The following is a 16,739-nucleotide window of genomic DNA, read 5'->3' as shown; positions in this document are numbered from 1 at the left end:
TTTCTCAATGCGTAGCGCGCCTTTGAGCCCACTTTTGGGGCACTTCCCGCATCCAAATGAAGCTCAAGTGGGCTTGTTGGAAAGGTCTGGATGTCTACTCTCCAGCCCAAGTGGAATTTCTCAATTTGGTGGCCATTTGCACCTCCAAAAATGCAATCTCCAAAGACTGCTTCCTGTGTGTCCAAAAAGTGGCAGAAGGTCATTTTTTGCTTGTTTTTTGACCTTTTGGGGGCCCAAACCTCAATGAAATGTCTTGGCAGTGGCTGAGCAAGTGTAATTTGTCATGACAAATCCAAAAATGCAGAGTTTTTGTGAAATGGACCTCCCCATCTTCAGGGTAGTGCGCGGCGCGCTACGCGTTGAGGGCAAAAACCTGTTTTTAGCAAAAAAAATTCAAAATTGACCAAAATTGCTCCAAATTTTCTGAATTTTGAGCTGGGGGTGTATCATTGAGCACCATGCTCCTTCAAGGAGGCTTCAGCCAAAATCTGAAGTGGATCGGGCCTTTTCCTCGTTTTAGTGCCTTGGCCAAGCGTCCTTTGAGTACCTTCATTTTCGCTTTGCACACATGCATGCGGGCCCAATAATGATTCTTCATGTGGCGGAGCATATCTTTGTCCCTGTTTGCCTTGGCTAGCAACTTCTCTAAATGAGTGTTCACTCGAATGAGCATAGACCCTTGCTCAATAGGTGTCAAATCACCGGGTCTCTTGCGAGCCAAGTTCCCGTCTTCTCGGATCCTCTGCAACTCATCAAGAGTGTGTTCATCCTCTAACTGTCTGTTGCGCTGCTCTAAGTATTTGATTGTCCAATTTGCCATTTCCAACTTCTGCTGCAACAAGTGATTTTCAGCCTTTTGTTGCTGAATGATCTCCTTTAGCTCCGAGCTAGGAGAACTGATGTCAAGGTCAATAATGTCTATGTCCGGATCACCTGATGGTCCCTCATCAATCATGGGCTGCTTACCTCTCTCCTGTACCTGTGCTGCTGTCGAAAACGAGGCCCCTTCCACCTGATGTGGAGATAACACTCGCTGTGCTGATGAAGAAGGCGAGACCCCTTCCACCTGATGTGGAGATAATACTCGCCGTGCGGATGCAAATAAGGCCCTGTGGCCTCTCTGATATGTAACACATGCTGGAGTGCTGACATGCTCGGGCTCTGGAATGTGAAACTGATGTGAAGGCCCTCCCTCATCATGGACAATCTCAGGAGGTGGCTGTGGTACCATGAAGAAGTCGCGAGAGATGAAATCCTCCCAAGCAATACCCTGCTGTGCCAACTGATGCATCACTATGATCTCGATCAGTGCATAATGATATATACTCTTGTGTTGCTGTGCGGGGTTCTTCCTTTGCACTAAGGGCACCATCTTCTCTATATTTCGGCACATGAAAAATGGAATGTTCATCATTCGTACCCGGGTTAAATGCATCAACAAACGGATATGGTACGAATATAAACGTGAAAATCTGCCCTCACAAGTGAAATAACGCATAATGAGCCTCATCAAGGGTGCATACTCACCCCTTAGGAATCTGAAGGGAAAAACAGCAGTTAGGTGTCTCATACACCCGGGTTTGATATATGGTTGATAATGAAATCTGTCTAGCTGCTGGCGCTTGTTCCACTCCTCCCCAACATTTGGTATCCCGGTGGCTTGAGAAACAATTTCGGGTGATAGGGTGAAATCCACTCCTGCAAGGTTCACATGACCATTGTGCAAATGTAGGACAAACAAGCGGACTAGTTCTCTGTGATGTTGAATTTGTGAGATCCGCTCACAATATCCAAAGCATGATTGATACTGAAAACATGTCATTGCAAGTGGACAAGCTTGCAAATAAGCCAAAGAAGTGGGCTCCTCCCTGACATGCCGACCACCTTTACCACCCTTGTGATGCCTCCTTGGCACTTCTACCTCTGGTGTTGAATCACTGTCATAACTCTGCTGATAATCTGATTCGGTTTCTGACATGGTTTTGAAGGCAAGATGGCTGAAATGTATTGCTGACTTTGCACCCAATTAACTGTTGTTTGACTTTTTCAAATGCTGTCACCAAGGGGACATAAATACAAGGGAATTGTTAGGTATAGGGGAACATGAGGGAATTAGGGACAATAAACATAAATAAGGAATTTAGGGAAGGCAACATGGGAAATCATAAAATTGTGGGATTTTAAGGTGAAGTAGGGTTTGGGAATTTAGTAGGTTTTAGGGATTTTAGAGAGGAAAATTATGAAATTTTATGGGAAAATTTGAAGGAGAATGTTGATGAAGATGAGGGAAAAGAGGGATAAAAAATGAGCAACCTTGGACAGCAAAATATTTTGAAACCCTAGCACCATTAAGTCTTTAAATCTTCCACAGCAATGTAGGGTTTTGACTTCTCATTTTCATGGCATTTTAACATATTAATTTCTCATTCATCTTGCAAAACCAAAACTAGCCATGGAGGAGAGGCCTACCTGAAATTTGCTTGAGAGAAAAGAGGATTTGGTAGCTTGCTGGCAGTTTATTGGGCGAAAAACCCAACGCGTAGCGCACCTTGCCCAATGCGTAGCGCCCCTCTGACGCGTAGCGCACGAGCAATTTTGTTCTGAGAAAGGTAGCCTGATGCGTAGTGTGCCCCTGACGCGTAGCGCGCCCTCCCTGATGCGTAGCGCGCCTTTGAAACTGCCCAATTCGCTCAATGACTCTTGAAATTGTCTTTGCAAGGATTCACTTAGCTTGTGAGAGGCAAATGAGTTGCTAATGAAGAGTGATGTGCTTTTATAGGCTCCCTTTAGATTTTTATTTGCCCAAAACCCACTTTATAATGTTTGAGTGTTGACACTTTTTGAATTAATTGGCTCTGACTTCTGGTTTCCTTTCTTTGAAAAAAATTGGTTGAAATAATGATTTCTTCTGAAAATTTTTGCAGGGATAGCTTCTAAGATGCTTTGGCAAAGGAGACCAAGGCTGCGCTTCAACATTTGGAGAATTTGAAATTTTGACAAAAATGAGATAATGACCTTTGTTTTTCAAAAACAGAGTTTTGAAAACAAGGTGAAAATTTAGCTGTACAATAGTGAGAATTATTGAAATGATGTTTTATGAAGGACATCCCTCTGGCCTGCTGGTCTTTTATGACCTCTCAAGACAAAAATTGACCCAACCCTAGACCTAAGACCTCGAAATTTAAAACAAGATGAATGACCCTTTGAAGATTTTATTTACTTAAACAAACCTGAACCAGCAGTGCCAAACAGGAGGGGAATAAAAAACACAAACTCCCTCCACCAGGGTTATGGCATGCCTAACAGAATGCAACATGATCACACTGATGGGACACCTAATCATGAAATGCAAAGAGCTTTGATCTCTGGTGAAGGGCTACTAGACCGACTCTAACAGGTTGAGTTATTTCTTTTTTTTCTTTTACGTGGGCAGTGAAATCCAAAAAATAAGAACAAGATTCGATTTTTAGTTTTGGTATCATTTAATTAGATTTTAGTTTGTTCAATTTAGAATTTAGAATTTTATCTAAGCTGTACCTACTTTAAGTTAGCATATTTTTTTGAAATAGATTTAAGTTTTAGTTTTAGTTTAGATACCTTTTCTTTTAGGGTCAGCGTAGATATGTTTTTAATTTGAAGTTTGGGTTTCACGTAACAATAAAAGCCAATGTTTAGATTTTTTTTAATTTTGATTTTGTGTATATTAGACTAAAGAAAATTTTAATTAGATTTCATTTGACATAGTTTTAGATTTAGTCTTTTTTTTTTTAATTTTTTGGATAGAATTATCTTACTTTAGTTCAAATTCAAAGTTTTAAATAAAAAAAAAAAAAAAGGGGAAAATGGTTAGTTTATTTTTTAGGATTTATTTAGATTTAGTTTAGTTTGATTTTAAACAATAATTAAAAAATCAATAAAAAATAATAAAAAATAAATAAAAAAGATTAAAAAGTTCCTTTTTATTTTTATTAGACTTTAGTTTAGATTTAGATTTAGGTTTGCAGTTATTCATATAAAAAATCATAAAAAAGGTTTCTTTAGTTTAGTTTAGTTTAGAATAAATTTGATTTTCTTTTTTTTAAGTTTAGAGGTTAGTTTTGTTTTACTTTATAAAAAAAAAAAAAAAAACAAAAAAAAAAAAAAATAATAATAAAATATAAAAAGCATAAAAAGTAATTTTTTAGACTTTTTATTTTGTCCTATAGTTTGGATTTTTCTTTAGATTTAAAGTTTCATCTTTAGTTAGCTTAGTCTTATTTTATTTGAAAATACAAAAAAAATTGGAAATATTTTGCCAGTTTCAGTCTTGCCTCAAGGATTTGCCATGTTTGCGAAATATCTTTTCTGCTGAGGCTAAATTTTTTGATGTGGGATTAATGTTTATCATTTTCATGTGGTTAAATATGCTTGAATGATCATTTAAAGATTAGCTATATGAATGTGATCTCTGGTTAACATTTGAGATTACGTGGTTGTTTAAAGCATTTATCTTTCGAAATTTTTAATCGCTGGAATATCGTTATTGAGTTTTAATCGCTGGATCACTATTAAAGCATTGTGCGTTTATCGAATATCTTGCATTCCTTGAGTTATCTGATGGTAAATGATTGTTAATGAGTTCATCTTTCCGCGGCATTTGATAGATAATCTTTCAGCCATTAACTCTATAAGGCACTGGTCTATTAACTTAATAAGATCAAATAAGTGCTTGTTTTCTCTCGTGTCTCCCAACCCAACTGGTCCACAGTTGGTCTTCATCATCCCTTAGGGTCTACCCCCCTTAGCCGCGGGAGACAGGCTTAAACGGAGAGATCGGGGATCAGGGTCTGAGTGTTGTCGTGACAATCTGTGCGACAACATTTTTTGGCGCCATTGCCGGGGAGAGAGTTTTTCTGTCCCTGGCATTTCAGCGACATTCATATTCTCATTTCTCATCATTCTTTCATCTTTCTCATCTCGCGTTTGAGCTGGCAGATTCAACATTTTTTGGCATCATTTGGATCTCTTTCATCACTTTATCTTTCGTCATATCAACAACTTCTCTTTAGTTCGTTTCTTGTTTGGGTGGCGACTCCATTTCTTTTCATTTTCCCAGACAAGAAGCCTCTCTCATATCAGCTTGTTGGTTACTTTTTGGATCCTAGAATTTGACTCATTGTTCAAGTGGCGACTCCACTTCTTTCATTTATTAATTTTCTTGAGCAGAGATCTCTTTCTATCATCCATTTGATCCCTTATTATTCATCATGGATTATTCGTTTAAACCATGTCATTTTACTGGTGTTCGCCATGATATTCCGGAGGTGGCCATTTCTAAATTACCTGTGTTCTCGGGTGGTGATTCAGTCGCTGTTAAAAAGCATCTAGGCTGGTTTATTCGTATAATGATCATGTATTGTAGATCTCCTCAGTATAATCATGAATATGTCAAAATGCGTCTATTTGTCCTTTCTTTAGAAGATGATGCTTTGAATTCGTTTAATAGTTGTCCTGAAGATTCCTTCACTTCTTTACAAGACATTGTCGATGTTTTTAAAGATAGATATGGTGATCTAGATAGCTCGCCTTGTGCCCCTAAGATTGTGCAACCGAATGAAAGTAATTTTATAAAAGGTTCAGCTGTCGATGAAAGATTTCAAGACAATGCTTCATATCAGAATTTGCTATCCACTTGTACCATTGCAAATCATAGTGGAAAAGTAGAAACAAATTGTAAAAACAGTGTTGACAATGAAAAGGAAGATCATAAGAAAATTATACAAGAACTAATGCTGCTGGTAAAAAATATGGAGATCAATCAAACTAATTACGCCAATGATGTGAGAATTTTATGCACCCACCTGGAAAAGCGTAATAGGGAGATAGGGATCATGCAAAATCAGCATACTAAGGACATTGAGGCCATGAAGACTAATCATGACACAGAAATTAGTTTTATGCAAAGCAAGTTATTGGGCTTAGAGGAAAATATGACGACAATGCAAGCAAATCATAAGGAAGAGATAAACTCTATGCAGCATTGCTTAATGACCATAGAGGAAAGAGACGATAAAGTAGTAAAAGATATGGAAGCTAATCAGATATGTCTTCAGAAAAAGTTATTGACCATGGAAGAAGATCATGCCAGGGAAATCACGTGTTATGAAAGTTGAACACTCTAGCCAGATAAATGCCATTACAATACAGGTACATAAATTTCAACAGCGGATTAAGGATGAAAGAAACCAGGAAACATCAATAGATCAGGAACCTTCTCATTTGCTGCAACAAGCTCCATCTTATTATGAGGTCATTGATTCGATTGAAAGGTGGTTAATTGAAGGTGATCCAGATAAAATTAAAAATGATAAAGATCAGATGCAGGATGAAGAAAGACATGTCACACATATCTTACATACTTCATCTGATAGCTTTGAAGCAAAAAGTTCCACGTCATCAATAATACAGCCTACCAGGAAGAAAAAACTCAAGAGAAAGAAAATGAGAAGAAGATTTGATGCATCAAAGGGCCGCGAGCAGCTTGATTTTCGGATAGGAAAAAGTCCTACCATATGCAAAATTGGACATGGCACATCCGACAAGCAGCCAACAGATCTGCCTGAAAGCAGGAAAATGCTCAGTATACACTATATTGAACACATCTGATGCCATGGGGCATCCGTTGTATTTCTAACCCTACTCCTTGTTTTTTCAGCATTTTCATTTCTGTTTTAGGATTAGATTTACTTTTTTATGTCGTTAGATAGTTAATAAATGAAGAGCTTATATCTTTCATGTGCTTAATGTTATATGATGATTTTTTGGACGGGCACTACTTATATTTTGTTGTGTGTTGCATGGATGCAGATTCTGGATTCTCACATTCCTATGGTGCAGCAACATGTCCCCAAGTGGAGCCAGATGTTGACCACTACGTGTCAACTATCCATAGCAATACACCCACTTTTTTCGTAAAAGGGATAGCGCTTGATTGACGTGTTCGTGCCATTCGACAGTCATCGTTGACCTGATCATGTTATGTTGTAAACCCAGTCTGCATGTATAAATTATAAATAATCTTAGCAGAGTTGAGTCATGTATATAAATTGCCTAAGTGGACCTAATTTTCTAGTGATAATCTACGTTCCGGAAGGTTTTTTGTCTCGCCGATCCATGATCGACAAAGTTTTCCTTCAGCCTAACCCCAAAGCCGGAATGGATTTTGTCATTAGAATCTTAGAGGAATCCTAGTGTGTTGATCTGCCAGATTATATTTGGTCGCAGAACTGGGTGGTCCATAAGGGTCTATGTCAAATGGGTTTTCCCCCTTGGGATGTAAAATTGTAAAGTCATGATGTAATGTGTCTTGAGGGTTAGAAAATGTTTTAATCCCTTCATAAGTCCTAAGTCCTAGGTCCTAGGTGATTTTTCCAAAGGCTAAGTTCGAGGATCCATTCCAAAAAAAAATTAAAAAATAAATTGAAAAATTGAAAAATTAAAAAATTAAAAAAATAATATAAAAACTTAAAAATAATAAAATAATAACATTTTTGAGTAAATAAATGCAGAATTTCAATTTTTTAATGCATTAAAAAATTCGACGGATGAGATTAAGAAATATCTTGATCCTCATCAACGGTCGAGATCATTTTGACGTGGATCACTCGAACTAGCCGTTGGGAATTTTTCTTTTAAATAGGGTGCTAGGGGTCATTTGAGATTAGATTGGATCTGAGAGTCTGGTGCTAAAGAAAGTTCTCTTGTAGTCATTTTTTGAGCAATAAAGAAAGACTTTGGGGTTAAAAATCTTGCTAGTGTTACTCTTCTCGAAATGTTGTAAGATGTTTTATGTTTCTGCATAATTTTATTTTCAGCTATTGATTTTAGCTTGATGAAAATTGATTCAGGCACAGGTATCTTGTTTGATCTCTAGGGTTTGAATGATAGTTTAGATTCTGAAATATAATGGCAGGTATCTCCATTTGATCTGGATTTCACTATCGTTTTTCCCTCTATGTTAATGGTTGATTGTAAGCTGTGCAGGAAATCTTAGTTTTTAGGTTACCGGGCGTTAGGGGAAGTTCTCAGCTGAACCAACGAACTCCCGGATTGTGTTTTCTAAAAGAGCCTAGCCAGTTCTTGATCCCGGGCTTATCATTTGAAATTTTTTTTATGAATGCATGTAGAGTTTTCTGAAGTGTCTCACATTAAAATTAAATTTTGATAATACTACTGTGATTATTGACAAATCTGGCTACTAAAGAGCCTTAGATCTGTAAATACTATAAATTGTTTAGCTGGTTTTAGGGTTTTCAGTTTATTTTTGGCACATTTTACTTCTGGGTTTTTTGTTTTTACAGGTTGCAGGTACAGATTTTAAAAATTTTGTGGGGTTTTCACAATCTGAAGCAGCTGATCCAAAATTTCAAGAGTCCTGATAAATTTTAAAAGGGTTTTCCGGCCATTTGTTTTCTGATCAGTTTCTTCAGATTTGTTGTCTACAGGTTTCATTTTTATTACAGGAAAAATTTCGAATTTTTCTGTGGGCAATCTGATTTTACCCGTGGCTCCCATACCCTGTCCTCTACGTGATACCATCCCTCAATTGCTACCAGAGCCTGCAAACAAGTGGCTGCCTCCTGCAAACACCAGATCAAAGAGGCATTTTATCCCACACATTTTTCATTCTCTCCGCAACTCCTCATTTGTTGCACTCCTTCACGCTGTCTCTTCCACGTTCAACCTGCAGTCAATATTTTCCTCACACTAGCACAGTCCTCTTTCCTCATCCACGCAGCTGCTATTACCCATTTCTCCCTCACGCTGACCTGCAAAACCCTCTCATCTGTCTGCTATCAACACATTTTTTCCTTATCCACTCTCCACGCCACCACGATTTTCTACACTCCCTAAGCTACTCACGTCCACCTCTGCCTGTGTCCCTTCTCCTATCATTCCATTTCCGTTTACTCCACGCACCCCGGCTGCTCCAAATCCATCTTTCCCTCGCTGCAATAGCCATCTCTGCTAATCTTCAACACGCCTTTCAGCTCTACACTGCAGTCACCCATTCAAAATCTGCAACGTCCAAGCAGCAATACCCTCATGCAGTAAGCTCCATATCTGCGTCGACTGTACCTGCATCCTCACGTAAACTTGTAGAGGAAAGTTGTAAAAAATAAAATCTGTGATCTTGATTTATGCAGGCTAGGTTTAGCATGAGTTTTTCTTTTGTTTTATGATACATGCGTAGGTTGAGTTATTTCTTTTTTTTTCTTTTGTGTGGGCAGTAAAATCCAAAAAATAAGACCAAGATTCGATTTTTAGTTTTGGTATCATTTAATTAGATTTTAGTTTTTTCAATTTTGAATTTAGAATTTTATCTAAGTTGTACCTACTTTAAGTTAGCATATTTTTTTTAAATAGATTTAAGTTTTAGTTTTAGTTTAGATACGTTTTCTTTTAGGGTCGGTGTAGATATGTTTTTAATTTGAAGTTTGGATTTCACGTAACAATAAAAGCCAATGTTTAGATTTTTTTAAATTTTGATTTTGTGTATATTAGACTAAAGAAAATTTTAATTAGATTTCATTTGACATAGTTTTAGATTTAGTCTTTTTTTTATTTTTTGGATAGAATTATCTTACTTTAGTTCGAATTCAAAGTTTTAAATAAAAATAAAAAAAGGGAAAAAGGGTTAGTTTATTTTTTAGGATTTATTTAGATTTAGTTTAGTTTGATTTTAAACAATAATTAAAAAATCAATAAAAATAATAAAAAAAAAATTTAAAAAGTTCCTTTTTATTTTTATTAGACTTTAGTTTAGATTTAGATTTAGGTTTGCAGTTATTCATATAAAAAATCATAAAAAAGGTTTCTTTAGTTTAGTTTAGTTTAGAATAAATTTGATTTTCTTTTTTTTAAGTTTAGAGGTTAGTTTTGTTTTACTTTATAAAAATAAAAATAAAAATATAAAAAATAATAAAAAAATATAAAAAGCATAAAAAGTAATTTTTTAGACTTTTTATTTTGTCCTATAGTTTGGAATTTTCTTTAGATTTAAAGTTTCATCTTTAATTAGCTTAGTCTTATTTTATTTGAAAATAAAAAAAATTTGGAAATATTTTGCCAGTTTCAGTCTTGCCTCAAGGATTTGCCATGTTTGCGAAATATCTTTTCTGCTGAGGCTAAATTTTTTGATGTGGGATTAATGTTTATCATTTTCATGTGGTTAAATATGCTTGAATGATCATTTAAAGATTAGCTATATGAATGTGATCTCTGGTTAACATTTGAGATTACGTGGTTGTTTAAAGCATTTATCTTTCGAAATTTTTAATCGCTGGATCACTATTAAAGCATTGTGCGTTTATCGAATATCTTGCATTCCTTGAGTTATCTGATGGTAAATGATTGTTAATGAGTTCATCTTTCCACGACATTTAATAGATAATCTTCCAGCAATTAACTCTATAAGGCACTGGTCTATTAACTTAATAAGATCAAATAAGTGATTGTTTTCTCTCGTGTCTCCCAACCCAACTGGTCCAAAGTTGATCTTCATCATCCCTTAGGGTCTACCCCCCTTAGTCGCGGGAGACAAGCTTAAACGGAGAGATCGGGGATCAGGGTGACAGCCCCCGGTCTGAGCGTTGTCGTGACAATCTGTGCGACAACACATAGATCAAGTGTTGGATGGCCTGGCAGGAAAGAAGTTTTTTTCCCTCCTAGATGGGTTTAGCGGGTACAATCAGATCCAAATCACCCTGGAAAACCAAGATAAGACCACTTTCACTTGTCCATGGGGTACCTTTGCCTATCGGGTCCTTCTCTTTGGGTTATCCAACGCTCCTTCCACTTTCGCTGAGTTGGTTCATGATTCAGTGGAAATCTATATGGATGACTTTACCCCTTATGGTTCTAACTTCTAACTTCCAAGAAGCTCTGACTAACCTGAGGAAAGTTTTAGCCAAGTGTATTGAAATGAACCTGTCCCTCAGTCCCGATAAATGTGAATTCCTAATGACCGAAGGGACCGTGCTAGGTCATACAATTTCTCAGCAAGGGTTACAGGTGGATCCCAACAAGATTGCTATCATCCAAAGGGTTCTGCCTCCTCAAAAAGTAAGAGATATTTGGAGATTTCTAGGCTTAGCAGGATATTATAAAAGATTCATTAAAGATTTTAGTAAGCTAGCCTCTCCATTGTTTGGTCTTTTGGGAAAAGATGTTGAGTTCATATGGACTGACAACTATCAAGAAGCTCTGGATGCTTTGAAAGGTAAGCTGATAACTGCCCCAATCTTGAGAGGTCCAAACTGGGCCCTACCTTTCCACATTCACACAGATGCCTCGAACAAAGCCATAGGAGCAGCCTTAGGACAAGTTGAAGAGAAGCTACCGTATGCCATATATTTTGTCAGTAAAAACTTGTCCAAGGCAGAGTTAAACTATACTGTAACCGAGAAAGAGCTCATGGCTGTAGTCCATTCCCTAAACAAGTTCAGACACTACATCACTGGCTATCAAACATTCGTGCATACTGATCATACTGCAATTAGGTATTTGATGAATAAACCTAATGTAAACGCTCGTATCATTAGATGGTTACTTTTACTGCAACAATTTGATTTGACCATTGTTGATAAGCCAGGTAAGGAAAATGTTGTTGCTGATTTTCTGTCTAGACTAGATTTGCCTGCAGGTGAAGAAGAGATGGTGGATGATCAAATGCTAGATGAACACCTGTTTGCTATCTCAGTACTCTCTCCATGGTTTGCTGATATAGCAAATTATTTGGTTTCAGCACAGTATCCGCCATACCTGTCCTCAACAGAGAAGAGCAAGATTGTGAGGAAAAGTGCCCCATTCACTTGGATTGGGGGCAATCTTTTTAAACTTGGGCCAGATCAGATTTTGAAGCGATGTGTTAGGGAGGAGGAAGTTTTTTACATCCTCCTAACCTGTCATGATGGGCCCTGTGGAGGCCACTTTGTAGCAAAGAGAACCGCCTTCAAAATTCTACAAGCAGGGTACTATTGGCCCACTCTTCATCAAGATGTCAGGAGATACATCAGCCAATGTGACAAATGTCAAAGGATGGGGAAACCTACTCCAAAGGATGAGATGCCCTTGCAGCCTCAAGTGACTTTCGAGCCATTTGAGAAGTGGGGCATGGACTTTGTGGGTCCTATCAACCCTCTTTCAAAACAGAAGCCCTACATCATTGTGTGCATGGATTACCTGACAAAGTTGGCGGAAACAAAGGCAATCAAAGCAGCAACAGAAGAAAAAGTAACTGAGTTCTTGAGGGAAAATATCTTCTACAAGTTTGGCTACCCAACAGAATTAGTCACAGATCAAGGAAGTCAGTTTACCTCTAACCTGATTGAAGACCTGCTCACTCATCACAAGATTAAGCACAGAACTTCCACCACTTATCATCCGCAAGCAAATAGGCAGGTGGAAGTTACTAACAAGGCTTTGAAATGGATTTTGACTAAGGTAGTGAGCAGCAGCAGAAAAGATTGGGCAGATTGCTTGGTTGAGGCCACCTGGGCCTATAACACTACTTGGAAAACTACAACAGGTTTCATGCCCTATGAGTTGGTCTATGGGAAGAAGGCTTTACTGTCCATAGAATTTGAATATAACACATTGAGGTTGGCAGCTTAGCTGGACCTAAATCTTAGCCATGCACAATAGGAAAGATTGCTTCAGCTGAATGGATTAGATGAACAAAGAATGCAGACCCTTCTCCACTCAGAGGTAATCCAACTTCAAAGAAAGATATGGCGTCACTGGCACCTCAAAGAAAAGAAATTTCAGCCAGGAGATTGTGCGCTGCTATATGATTAAAGATACAAGGATTTCAAGGGCAAGCTGAGGACAAGATGGTTGGGACCATATATAGTGGAAACATGCAATGACAATGGTTCAGTCCTTTTTTCGGACCATTGACGAAGAAGCCATCCCCATGCTTGTCAATGGGCATAGATTGAAGATCTACAGGAAGCCCCTTTCCAAGCAAGAGTTCATTGAGACTCTTGGTAAATCAGTATTGGTAGTGGAGCAGGTCCCTGTCTCCACTCCACCTACACCATGAAAAAACAAACAAAAAAACAGAAAAAACATAGAAAAAAAAAATAATAATAAAATAAAATAAAAAATAAAAAAATCCTTGGGTGAAAACCTCTTGGAGGCACCTAGGGCAGATAGTGAGGGTGAAAACCTCCTGGAGGTGCCCCGGCTGTTTCAGAGAAAAAAAAAAATAAACCTAATTTCTGTTGAATAAATTGTAGGTTGTAGGAAGGTCATTACAGGTTTTAGGAGGATCGCATAAGACAAAGACAGAGGACATGACTAGGTTGCATGCATCCCTGCTAGTCCATTCCTCCATCACTGTTACCCTTTCCCAAGGATTGGTCTCATTTGGTCCGAAATTTCACATCCTACAGGAAGCTTTGTATCTTCTACAGGAGGATCCTATAGAATATACAGAAAAGCCAAAATCGATCTCAGAAGAGGGCCGAGGGTTGGGAATCTGTCTATGAGGCCTGTAAACCTCCCTACTTCCATCTATCGCCATATGTTGCCCTCTTCCATCTTTGTACACCTCCATTGCACTCGTTTTTATGTCCCTGCACAGTCACACACAAAAATCCTGTTTTTTCATGTTGCAAACAATTTTTTTTTTTTTTTTAATGACAAATCAAAGAAACAACCTTTTCACTCACCATACCTGATACCCCCCATCTATGATTCCTTGTCAGCCGAGACCCTCATCAACAGTTGTAGCCCTATTCATTTCAGCTTGAATTTTAGAAGGAGAAGTAGCTACAGGAAATCCTACAGGATTCCTGTAGCAGCTGATCCCTCTGAAAAACCTACTCCAGAGACAGGGGCAGTAAAGTATGGCATATGAAACATGCATAGAGTTCTATTTCAACGTGTGAACATCAGCAACAGCCCGAGGCCAAGCATGCTGAGCGCAAGCAGGAACAACAACGAAGAAATGGGTTCCAAAATCTAAAATATGCATAACACAGCCGCAACTGCACAGGTAAGTGCCTAAACCTATTCCTCAATTACATGAATCATATTTCAAGGCTGCGTGACTATGGGAATGGTTCGGATTGAATGGAATCGGTGGCCAGTTAACTGGCCACCCTAGTTCAGTTACACATCCTCGTGGAATTCAAATGAGCCCCGTCAAATTCAAAACTACCGATTAGATACGCAGCTAGCACGTGTGGTATGTCCATTCAGGAAGAGATATTCGGGACTGGTAGTGGTGGCGGCGGATAATGGGAGTAAGGGAGGTGATGGCGGTCAGACGGCATGCAGAAACATTATGACCGTGACGTAGGATCAACAGTCCAGTCTGGCCACCTCATCTCCTCACCACGAATCACGCCCGCAGTTAAAAGACAGCTCAGTTGAAACATTCACCACCCTTTGTTCATTCTGCACTCACGACGTTCTCGATTGGAGTACACATCTACCACTTCTAGAGCAGCTAACCAGCTGTCCTCCGCCAGATTTCTGCCTGTTTTTTGAAATCTCCCACCTATCGGGCTCTACAGGAAGCACAGTTTCATTCTACAGGAGTCGAATTACTTCTACAAGAAAGGCAGAGAACAGCCCTGCACAAAGAAAACTCGAGATTTTTGTCGAATTTCAAGCTCAAAACAAGGTAGGCTCGGGAAAACTTCTCTGTGCATGATTTGTTTGTGTAAGGTGGTGAATTGAACACGACATTAGATTGAAAAACGAGAGTGAAAGTCTGCCTGTGCATTAAAAAAGTGAAAGTCTGCCTACATATTTCACTGAGTCTACCCAGTTTCTTTTTTTCTCTGCATCCGAAATCTCCTCATCATTTTTCAAATTCTCCTGTAAGGAAGATACATGCAGCAGTAGAGGCCAGCCTGTGTGTGTGTGAAAAAAAACCGAATTTGCATATCTATCTATGTGCTGAGAAAAGAACCTGTGTCCTTATCCTCTGTTCTGTAGAAAAAAAAAATCTTTTCATAAACAGACAGTGAAATTCCGGGTGACAGCAGTTTAAAACATGGGAATAATTTCCATTTGATGTTGTAAGGAAGCACGCGGGAAATTCCTTCTAGGATTCAGAAAAAACCGAATTCAACTATCCTTTGTTTCAGTGATTAACTGTTTTTTCTCCACCTGAGCATTTTCTTTTCTAGTTAAAACACAAACTCAACACCATGCCAGGAGGATTCATGAGAAAAGAACCCTTAAAATCTAGCAAATTGTATGAGCACCCTGAGGTGGTGGACCTTTTCACCAGGGCAAACTAGATATCCTTCTTTGACATAATTCAGGGTTATGATGAGGAGGTGACTTAAGACTTTTTGATGTCCTAAGACCACATTCGAAGACACATGCCACAGTTAGTTTTAGGGGTTTGACCCTAGAACTTACACTTGATTTCATCAGTAGAATTACCGGTCTACCATTGGGGCTCCCTTGGAGCAAAAAGGAGAAATCAATGGGACAAGTGGCTAAGAAAACATTTTTTCTGTCTGAGGAGCATCCTGTAGAAGACAAAAATGGGGTTAGAAGGACAAGCTTGCCTCCTCTCTGGAGTGAAGTCAGTTATCAAATAATGAAGTATATCACATGTGAAGGGAGGTTTAGCATCATCTATGGTTATCATTTCAGGTTGCTACATGAATTGAGGTATGGGATGGACTTGCCTCCAGCTAGAAAACTGAGCATCCCATATTTCCTCCTTCAGTCTTTAATTGAATGCAGTACAAAGCTTAATGCAGGGGTCCCAAATCAGTTGGCCCACCATGGACTCATCAAACTATTGGTGGAAGATGCTTTACACACCTATACTATCCCCATAGCTTGGGAAATCTTCAGAAATATGTCCAGGGATGATAACATCAGAACTTTGGCTGAGAACATCAGCCCATCCAGCAGTGATGAGGGGGAGCAAACTGAAGAAATTGAGAAGAAAATTGATGAGGGAGCACAAGACATTCAAGCAGAGGGAAAAACAGAGGAAGAACAGAAGGAAAAAGAGGAATTTGACAAGACTGCTGAGCCTAAGACAGAAAAGGAGAAAACAACAAAAATAGAGAAGGGAAAAAGGACAAAGATTGGAAAGAAAAAGGCCAAGAAAGCCAAAAATAAGGTTGCCACAGCTAAGGAAGGCACCTAGCAAGAGAAAGAAAAGACACACCCTAAGATATCAGTGACACAAGCAGAAACAGGGGACATAGAGATTTCTACAGAAAGTGAAGGAAAAGAACAACAGAAAGAGAAATCCCCTGAAATGTTGGCAAGAGAAGCAGCAGTTGTGCTTGCTGCATTAAGCACACCTACAAAACAAAAAGGAAAAAGAAAAAGGCAAACCTCCATGTACTTTAAAGCCAGAAAAAGCACAAGGATCAAAGTGGGAAAACCCCAGCCACCATCAAAGGAACCAATTGTCATTGAGGACTCACCCACTAAAAAGAAGGAAGAGTCTCCTTCCAGGATATCTATCACCTATGAAAGAGGAAGCCCAAAAACCTCCACATGGAAAGAGAAAATTAAGTTGATGGACTCAAAGGCAGTTCTACAGGAAGCTGAAACATCTCTACAGGAAACTCTAGCCAAGTTAAAAGAGACTGAGAAATTGGAGGAGAAGGCAGCCAAACAGTCACAGGGGGAGAGCAAGGCTAAAGAAATACCTGAACCTACCCCTCAGCCTAATTTGGGCTCATATTACAATCTGTTAGAGGGTG

This window comes from Pinus tabuliformis, chromosome 4_1 (genome assembly GCF_031772625.1).
Source record: "Pinus tabuliformis cultivar Carrire ecotype Pingquan chromosome 4_1, CPIR1, whole genome shotgun sequence".
Taxonomy (NCBI): Eukaryota; Viridiplantae; Streptophyta; class Pinopsida; order Pinales; family Pinaceae; genus Pinus; species Pinus tabuliformis.
This window is presented reverse-complemented; position numbering follows the sequence as displayed.